This window comes from Eulemur rufifrons, chromosome 15, assembly GCF_041146395.1.
Source record: "Eulemur rufifrons isolate Redbay chromosome 15, OSU_ERuf_1, whole genome shotgun sequence".
In the NCBI taxonomy this organism is placed as follows: Eukaryota; Metazoa; Chordata; class Mammalia; order Primates; family Lemuridae; genus Eulemur; species Eulemur rufifrons.
Window position 1 is genome coordinate 44,066,678 of NC_090997.1, and position 10,746 is coordinate 44,077,423.

Consider the following 10,746-nt stretch of genomic DNA (forward strand, 5'->3'; position numbering starts at 1 on the left):
CTCTCTAGCACTTACCACGTGCCAAATATTATTATGCCTTCTATGTCAGTTAACTCATCCATTCTCTCAACATTCTTCAAGGTAGGTACCATTATGATCTGTAATTTACAGCTTCTGATTAACAGACGGCGAATGATAAGACTGGGCTTTCCACCTAGGTCTGTCTCCATGGTCAGAGCTCAGAACCACGGCTTTGTCTGATTTGTAGTAGGCAAGTGGATCTGAGATAAAGGCAGTTAGAGAGGCTCTCAGCTCCCGTCAGCTGGGGTCACTAATCACTCCTGTGTTCAGTCTCAGACCCATTCAACAACTGAGTCAATCCTGAGCAGGGCAAGAAGCCTATTGACAGGAGGTGGATCCAGAATAATCTGTGCTGGCACAAACCCAGTGTCCCCAGAGTGTGTCTGGAGTCTCCACTGCCATCCATCGTAGGCTTGGCTTTCCCCAGTCTTTGCTGTACTGGCCCAGGCTGTTGGGCTGGTCAGCTCAATTCTCCAACCCACACGTTATATCCCTGAGACTGGGACTGCTCTAAATTCCATGCAGCTTCTCTGTGGCCCTGGGTTTGGCCTCGCTCTTGCCTGTCATCTTGGGAGGGAAGGTGAGGAAACTGGATTTTCCTCCCAGAACCCTGAGTCACTGATGGTGATTCTGCTATGATTAGCTTAATACTTTGGCTCCAATGTTTGCCTTTAATCACCCTGGCTGGTCATGACCCACCATCTCCATTTGGCCCTATCCACTGATCAGTTAACCCCCTGTGACAATACCCAGCCCATGGATGCCACTGTAGGAGCCCTCCTATAGCTCAGGTTGGATTTGTCAGCCCACATTCCTTTTATTTCCAGTCATTCCTCTTTCCTATCAACATTTGTCACAGCATACCTCATGCCCTGACCTGCCTTACAGGTTCTTATGGCACAGGAACTGTCAGTTCTCTGCGGTTACTCAAGTTCCACCACCCTCATCACCAGGGCCAGCCTAGAAAACTGTGAATCCAGTGGTTTTTGGCATCACCTGGGCTATTTTGGATGCTCACCTTCCCCTGGGTCCTGGTGCTCTCACAATTGCTCAAGTACCCTTGCTCTCTTACCCTTCTCTTGCCTTCTCTTCCTTACATCTTAGGAGTCAGTTGGTGACTAGTGACAATGGATTATTCAGATATACCAATCAGATTCAATGCATTTTTGACAGGTTATTAAGGACTCTTAGTGGATAATGCAGCAACAAAGGTATTTTTAAAGCTGGGAAAAATCAAACCAAATATTTGTTTTGTTTTGTTTTGTTTTATAAAACTCTAAATTTATTCAAAGTTTTAAAAGATTTCACTCTCCCCTCCAAAATATTTTATAATTTAAAAAAAATCAAAACTATTTTCTATTTTCTCAGCCACTGAACAAGGTGCTGCTTCCTTCTTGGGACCAGCCTCTTCTCCTCCAACCCTCTTCCCCACCCTTCCCACTCAATATTGCTGTAAATTTGCTTATAAAACCCTCCATCCTCTCTCACCCCACACCCTGCCCTGCCCTGTCCTATTCTGCCCAGCATATGTGGCTTCTCTTTGAGGTTTCAGGCCCTTAGCTGCAGGTGAAGCCAAATGGATGGGCAGATACGGGCACTGAGGGGCAGGTGTATGCTTTGTGCTTCTGGGAGAACGGCTAATTGGCTTCCTTCTTGGTCAAGTGGGGGATCATTGTGTTTTGTCCCATGGACACCTGATCAGAGCCAAACATCTGGCTTGGGGTTGCCCTGGCCATGCAGCCCTGCCTTTTCTCCAGATTCCCTCAGGCATGGGTCCATGGCAGCTGGTCTGATGACTGTACCATTTGTCTGCCAGTGGATTGCTGGGGACAGGAAAGGGGCACATGACTAGAAAGGAGCTTGATAGAGCCCCAACTTCTCAGAGTGTGGGCACCAAACTCTCAAGCAAGGAAGTTTTGGTTTCCTGGTAGGCAAAGCCAGGCCCAGCCAGGACCATGGAAGGTAGGGAAATGGGAGCAAAAGTCAAACCACATAGCTCCCTGGTGGGCAGTATTCCTTCTGAGAGACCTCCCATCCATCTCCCCATCATCCTGGAGGTTCCAGGATGATTCCAAAAAGGAGGAAGAAAAAGAGGAAATGGATTCTGTTCTGCTGATGGGAAAAAGGCAGATGACACAGTGTTCAGGGCTGGGGAGAGCTTACTGGAATCTTCCCTATTCTGTGAGGGAGGCTGTGGAGGGCCAGGCCCTCAGAGGCTTCATCAGCTCTGGTCCTTGTTCTTGACTAGTAAGACTGTGTGCTGGCCCCTGCTGGAGACAGATAAGACCACACGGTTCTCCAGCTGTTTGCCCGTCATCTCCACAGGGCTCCAGGCGTCCTCATCCTGCCCTGTGCCCAGCTGGTAGTTGGTGCCCATGCCCCAGGCAAAAACACGACCATCTTTCATCACAGCATACCCCACAGAGGCCCCACAAGCCACTGAGGAGACGGCGGGCAGCTTGGAGATGAGGGTGGGTATGCTCTTCTCCTCAGCACCCTCCCCAAGGCCCAGCCGCCCATACTCAGCCTGGCCCAAGCTGTACGCTTTTCCTTCTGAATCCATGCAGACTGCATGGTGCTGGCCACCAGAGAAGCCCACCCTGGACTTGGTGGAATTCTTGAAGGATGTTAGGCTCTGGGGTATGAAACAAGATTGTGTGCCTTGAGTTCCAAGCTGATGGTAGTTGGAGACGCCAAAGCCATATACGTGGCCCTCATGGGAGATGGCAAAGGTGAAATAGGCACTGCAGAAGGCATCCTGGAATTTCACACGGCCCCGGCTTCCCCTGGATTTCAGCATCACACACTTAAGGACCAGGAGTTGTTCAAGGTCCTGCCGGCCACCACAGTTGGCAAATAACTCAGGCACGTGGCCCAGCTGGCCCTGCTCCCGGCAGCCCAAGGTGTAGAGGTCACCGTCAGCTGTTAGCATCACCAAGTGCAAACCAAATATATTTAAGTGAAAAAATTCTGCTTTAAAATTTCATAATAAATTCTATAACTTTTAAAGCTCTTTCTGGTATATTTTGTTAGATTGCAAAGTGGACACAAATTCTTTGAAGCTGTTCCCATCAAGTGCTTCCCTAGACCCTTACTGCTTACTGCCCCCTACTCTGAGTCTAAACACAGGCCTGAAAATGAGGCCAAGGATCAGGGGCAGAGCCCTTAGTCAGGGAACTGTTAAAAATCAGCATTTTTCCTCTGCCAATGTTGTTTTGCAGATCTTCCTTTTCAGGCCTAATACTTTAGGTATATTTTTTCTATTCTGCAAAACATCTCCCTTTAGAGAATTGTTCATGAGAAGGTACTTAAATATGCAAACAGGAATAGGACCTATGATGATGAGAGCATGTCATATAATCTGTGAAGATTTTCTAGGCTTGTGATGGAGAGAGGACAAAAGTAAGATGACTGGTGCTCAGGAGAGTGAGGGGCACAGTTGCTTCTTCCTTATCAAATTACAACCCTCCTGCTATTCCACTTCCTGACTTTGCATTCTCACTTTTGTATAACAATACTGATTGCAGAAATGGAATATCTTATCATTGCTATTAATGTATTTTTAAAATGTCTGTTACATACAAAAAAGGGGTAATGTACTTGAATCTTAATGGCTTGTATTTTTTCTGGAGTATTTCTTTTGTGGTACCCCTTCTGAGTCCCGGGTACCCTGTCTGCATTTCAGAAGCAGATGTTTCTGTGTTTTAGAGGCACAGCAAGAGGGAGAGGAGGGAAGAACATTCTAGTGGGCATGCTCCGGAGACACAGGCAGCAGGTGGAAAGGGTCTTTTTCTGCCACCACAAAGGTTGGAAACAGGAAGTGATAGTGATGGCCTGATTTTTTAGCTCACAGTGAAACTTAAAACCCGTCATTTTAATGGAAAAGTTGAATTCATTTAAACAACAAAAAAATAATAATGAAGAGCGGTGTGTGTACACTTCTTCTTAGACAAGATGCCACTAATTTTGCTAAATATTATTAATAAATGAAGTGAGCTAACAGCCCCAGAGAAAATTCAAATGCCTGCTTTCATCCAAATCTTCTATAAGTGGACAATAGCTCTCATTGCCGTATCAGGAAAATTGGGGAGAGAAAATAGATCTAATTTTCTATTCTTGTCAATGCAGTTTCAGAATCCTTGAGTAGCTTCTCATTTTTGCTCTACATATCAAATGAAAACTTCTACCCACAGCCTTCAAAATCACACACCTGGCTTGCCTTTCTTGTGTGCCCTTGTCTCCTGATTCAGTATCATAGCAGCAACACTCTTCTGCAGCACAGCCAACCTCCCTGAGGATGCTGTGGTTAAACTTTCCAATACCATTGTTCACTGAGTGCACACTCTGACACTCTGGGCCAAATGCTCACCCAGCCCATGGGCTTTGCAGGCATAGGAAATCCTCATTTTTCATGTCTGCTCCTACCCAGAATCAGATTTCCATCTTAGAAAGATCATCCTGACAATGGTTTTGAGAATGGAAGGTTGGGCAGGAGGTGACTAACCAGAGGGTATTGACAGAGGAAAATACAAACAGTTGGAGTGGGAAAGGAGAGGAAGGGTTGCTTCTATACAACTAGATTTATCATTAATGGAAACATCTTATTATTTTATTATGGTTGCATTTAGTAGTAACTTAAAAAGCTCTTTTAAGAAATGGTATCTATAGTAACCAGAATTTCATTTTTAGAAGCACAAGTGTTGTCTTTAGATCATGTTTAGCTAATCAAATGAGGACATAGTCAAACCATGAAAATGAGAATTACTTGCAGGCTGTGAATATAAAATATGTGCAATTCACAAAGTTGCTACAAGAATTTGCTGCCTGCAGTTTCAATGCCCCAGTTTTCTCAAAAAGCTCCTGATTTATTTTTTCCATATTATACTCTAAAATAAACACTAAACAATTTTATCATAAAACAACATATGCTTATTATAAAAATCTGGAAAATACAGATGTTATAAGGAAAAAAATTAAATCACCTATAATCTTTATTCAAGGAAAGCCATTGAATTCTTTGAATGTTCTTTTAGTCTACTTAGTGGCATAAATGTATATGTATATGTACTTATACACACATAATTAGGATCATTGTTTATATTCCAATTTATATTTTTATTTAATGTCAAAAATTTTCCATTGACATTCAAATTTTTGTAAAAGCATAATTTTAATAATTTTAATGAATATATCATATTCCAATATATAGATGTACCATAATTTGATACTTTTTCTATTAATGACACTGGCAGAGACTGGTTAGATGAGCATCAATCCCATTTCCTTCCTCGGTACCCAGGAAGCTGATACTTTCAAACTTCTCTTATGGTTAGGTCGGGGCCATGTAACTGACTTCTGGTCAATGACATCTAGACCAGGAATATCGGGTCTGGCCCCTAAAATATACATTTCAGTCTTCCTCTTTCTTTCTTTCATTGTCTGCAGATACAGAAGGACTCAGATGGTATAGCTATAGGTAGAAAGGCACACCTCAAGGTCACCACTTGGAGGAACCATATAAGAAAGTCCCTAGGCCTGCATCAAACTCTGGTATAAGTGAGAAACAAATGTTTTCATGTTAAGCCTCTAGGAACTGAGATTGTTTGTTTCAGCAACTGTCATTATTTATGTTGACTAATGCCAAAGTTTGAATTTTTCAAATTTTACTCTATAAATATACCAAAATGTATATTTTTACACAAATATCATTGTATGTCCTTCTCCTTGTTTTCTTAGGATAAATTACTTAAGATAAATGTGGATGGGAGTTCTGGCTTCCATCTAAGATCTAGAAAGCTGGAAAGAGCATTATTCCTATTTAGCAATAGGAAAAAGCTGGATAGTCTGCAAAATAATAACTTTTCTTAAAACCATCACAGAGCTGAAGCCACAGGCAACTAATGGGCCCAGAATGTAAGGAACTCTAGTGCCCGACAGGAAACCAGCACTGTCCCACCTATGAGGGTAAACGGGGAAGACATGGTTTCCTTCCATACGAGTGCAGGCACAAGAAGCATTCAGCCAAGATTTCTGTCAACTTGCTAAAGGCTGAGTGTGGGCTATCATGAGAATACAGAACTCCTGGGAGCTGCAGACACAGGGGCATTTGTGCCCACTTGCAGATTCTTCTCCTTGCCAGGTACTCATGAGAAGAATAGGGTGGGCAGACAGGACAAATGGAGAAAGGATCTTTTGGTGGTGTTGGCCTGGAGATGGGAGTGGTTACCAGTAAGAAAAAGCATGATATCACACCTGTTTTCTTATTCCTAAGGAATAAATACCTTATACTTCTGGGGTAAGGACAACAAAACTGTTACCCTCAAAGCACACTCTTGTGAAGACAGAGGGTGGAGGAAAACTTCTACCTATGTAGGAGGTGCCCAGACCTGGAGAGGTCTCCTCCTTCTTGGGAAGGGAATGGAAGTGTCACTAAGAATGCCCCACCCCAAGACCAGGGTCATAGGGTCTGTGTAGGCCTTAGGATGAACCAAAACAGCAGAGATTTCTCACTTCCCAACCCTTACCCTAGCAGGCCATCAATCACCAAGAACAAATAGCAGCAGACTATCTTTTAGGAAGGAACAAGAATACAGAGAGACCCTCTTGGAGGTGTTGGTTCACCTAAAGCTGAGGGTGAAACAGGAACATTGAAAAAACCATGTGACACCCTCACCCTAAACACAGGTCACATAAGAGGAATTTGAAGAAGTGCACTGAAGTAACCTTAGGGAGAACAAAATCAAGTTCAACTCCTGACTATATTGACTCAACCTCCAACACTGATGGCCTAGCAGAATAAGAGGCATGACCATTTCTAAGCATGACCATTTCTAGGCATGAATTCTATTTACCTGTCTTATACAGTGCCTTGTTAGCCCAGGTTAGATTTTGGCTGTTACTTTGAGTGTGATGGGAAACCATTGGAGGGTTTTAAATGTCGTAAACTGACATATATTAAAGGAATAATTCTGGCTTCTGAATTAGAGATAGACAGAGAAGGAAAAGAGTGAAAGCAGGAGACCAGTTAGGAGGCTATTGCCACAGTCCAGGTGAGAGATGCTTTCTGATTTCTGGACCTGTATGGAAGTAGTGAAAGTCAAGAAATAGCTCATTTTCTGGGTCTATTTTTGAAGGTAGAGCCAGTAGGATTTGAAAATAGACTTGGGGGGTGGGGTGAGAAGAAATCGAGATGGGAAGGAGCAACAGGAAGAGTTGACATTTAATAAACTGGGGAATATTAGAGGAGGAGCAGACTGGGAAAGCAAGAGCAGAAGTTTGGGTTGGCCATGTTGAATGTGAGATGCCTGGTAGACATCACAGTGAAGCTAATGAGTAGACAGTTGAGGGTATGAACCTGAGTTCAGAGGAGATGAGCAGGCTGGAGATATGAATCTGGAAAATATCAGCAATTATATAATATTTTAAAGTAGCGAGACTGGATGATATCACATATGGAGTGAACGTCCGTAGAGAAGAGAAAAAGCTCAAGGACTGAGTCTTGGGGCTCTTCAACATTCAGAGGCAGGGGAATGAAAAGGAACCAGCAATGGGGATTAAGAACAAATAACTGGTGAGGTAGGAAGACAAGAGAACAATGTCTTCCTAGTCACGTGAATAAATGGTTCAAGGAGGGAGTGTTAAATGGGTTAAATATGTTAAATGCTACCAGTATAGAGAAATGAAGACTGAAATTACATTTAATGGCTTTAGTCCTTTGTGACATTCAGGCCAAATATTTTTATTATCTTGTTGGTTTATTTAAGAACATATTTTAAAAGTCTTTTTCCATAGAAAATTTATCAATTTTATGTAATAAATTCCACTGAATGTTTTTCAAGTTTCTGCTTTTGATTTTTAATTTAGGACAAATTTTTTCATATAGAAATTAGAAACTATTATATTTTATTCTAACTCTTTACAGTTCTATTTATTATGTTTCAATATTTATAATTTTAATTTCTACATCAAAGGGATACATGACAATTTAGTCAGCAATTCCCTTAATGTTGATCATATATATTTCAAATTTTTGTTGATACAAAAAACACCACAATGTATATATTTTCATTTAAATCTTGACTCATACTTTTGAAGATATCTTTTGGGTATATACATATAAGGATTGTTTGACCATGAAGTTATATTAAAAGTATAACATTTAAATGTTATCAAGAGTTAATCTCTGAATCACTCAAATATGAAAATTAAAAAATTTATTCATTAATTCAGCAAATATTTTTTGTGTACCTCTGTGTTCACGCTTATGTTCCAAGAAGTATTCTAGGTACTGGTGCTATATTAGTAAACAAACAGAAAACAAATCCCTATTCTGATGGAACTTAACATTTTATCTAGGGGAGACAGATAATAAACAAAAGTCATAATAAATAAGTAGATTATGTAGTATAATGTGTGGCCATAACATTATATACTATGACAATTGTACCAGTATAGGATGTGGTCATAATAACTAAGTACATTTTATAGTCTGTTAGAAGGGGATATGCTATGGAAGGAAACAGAGCAGAGTGGGAGGTCGTATGACGGTGAGAAGGCAGTGGTTGCAGTCTAAATGAAGCCTCAGGGTATTCATGTCAGATGCCATCACTGGACAACTAGAAAGAGAAGTGGAGGGGCTGGCCATGATGAGGGTGAGGGTTCCAGGCAGAGAGAGCCGCTAGTCCAAAAATCCTCACGGGTGATCATGTCTGGTGTGTCTGAAGACATGCAGGAGGCCAGTGTAGCTGGAGCAGGCCATGGAAGGGACAGTAGTGGGAAGTTTGGCTAGGAAGATAATGGGAGACCAGGTCATCTTGGGTTTGATAGACCATAAGCAGCAAAAGTAGATGCAGGAAGGTCAGCAAGGATGTATTTGTATTAATCTTGGTGAGAGAAAATAGCAATTTAGACTGGTTTTGACTAAAGTAGTTATAGTAGATGAGGTAGAAAGTAAATTCTGGATATAGTCCAGAGAAAGAAAAGACTAGTTTGTTAATGGATGGGATGTAGGCTGTGGGAGAAAGTGAGGAGACAAGAATGACTCCAAGTTTTGAGGCCTGAGCCACTAGAAGGCTGGAGTTGCCATTGAATGAGATAAGATGGCTGTGGGTGGAAAATATTTAGATGAAGATCAGAAGTTCATTTTCGGACATGTCAAGATTAAGATATCTATTATACGTCCAAGGGAGTTATTCAGTCGGCAAGTGGGCAGTTGAATATGCAAGTCTAGGCAGAAGAGCAGGCCAGACCTTGGGGTCAACAGCACAAGAGGATGGATGAAACACCAAGAAAGTAAGTGCAAACAGAGAAGGGAATACACTGAACCCTGGGCTACTTTAACATTAGGAGGTCAGGGAGAAGGGCAGGAACCAACAACGGAGACTGAGAAGGAAGAGCCAGAGAAGTAGGAGGAAACCTAGATAAGAGTCAGTTGTTGTGGTAACCAAGAGGAGAAAATGTTTCTGAGAGGAAGGGAGAGATTTAATAACATTAACTCATTATTTTTCTCAAACTTTAGCTTTAAGGGAAAATTCTGTCTTACAATCAGAATGTATAAATCTCTTTGAAACAAAACATTTTTTATTCATAGGGAAATTTTAAATATGCAATTAAGGAAAGTTAAAGACATTATTCTCCAGGGAAAAAGTAAATTATATAATCTTGTTTGTCCAGGCATTTTGTTACCAAATTATGGTTCTGAAAATTTATCATTACCCAAATCCTCTCTCCAAAATAAACATACAAAAATTTCTAATAGTTTTGGATAGCTAATAATGTATATCAAAAAAACCTCTCCCTTATAATAATTGGTGGGAGCAATTCTCCATGGGCCTCCTGTGTTTCTGCACATCTTTGAGCAGAGACACTTATTGCCTTTGTTCCAGACTGTATTTTCAAGGATGTCTTACAGTCATTCCTCTGTATCCTTGGGGAGTTGGTTCCAGGCACCCTCCACCCCACTATCTCTATCTTCTAAAGTTATTTGCTATATAGTTGACCCTCTGCATCCATGGATTCAACTACCTACAGATCAAATATATTTGAAAAAAATTAAAAAATGAAATATAATAACAATAAATAATACATATTTTAAAAAATACAGTATAGCAGCTATTTACATAGCATTTACATATTTAGTTGTATTAAGTATTGTAATATAGAGATGATTTAAGGTATCCAGCAGGATGTATGTATGTCAGCTATATGCAAATACTCTGCCATTTTATAGAAGGTACTTGAGTACCTGTGGATTTGTCTTCTTGTGACTGGCTTAGCATAATATCCTCAAGATTCATTAATATTATAGTATATGTCAGAATTCCTTTTTTAAAGGATGAATAATATTCCATTTTATGTATATAAAACACTTTACTTATCCATTCATCTATATTCATGGATATATGGACTGCTTTTTCATTTTTGCTATTGTGAATAATGCTGCTATCAATATAGCTGTACAAATAACTCATTGAGACTTTGCTTGTAGTTTCTTTGGATATATATTCAAAAGTGGAATTGCTGGATTACATGCTAAATCTATTTTTAGTTTTTGGAGAAACTACCATACTGTTTTCCACAGTGGCCGTATCATTTTACATTCCCACCAACAATGTAAAAGTGATCCTATTTCTCCACACCCTCACCAACAGTTGTGTGGTCTATCCTGGCGAATGTTCCATGTACACTTGAGAAGAATGTGTATTCTATTGTCATTGAGTGGAGTGT

At 40.8% G+C, this 10,746-nt stretch overlaps 1 pseudogene; it reads right to left on the bottom strand.

The window, feature by feature from the left end:
* Positions 1 to 2,179: 2,179 nt before the first annotated feature.
* LOC138395963 (regulator of chromosome condensation pseudogene) lies at positions 2,180 to 4,346 on the bottom strand (annotated as a pseudogene).
* Between the last annotated feature and the right edge of the window lie 6,400 nt (positions 4,347 to 10,746).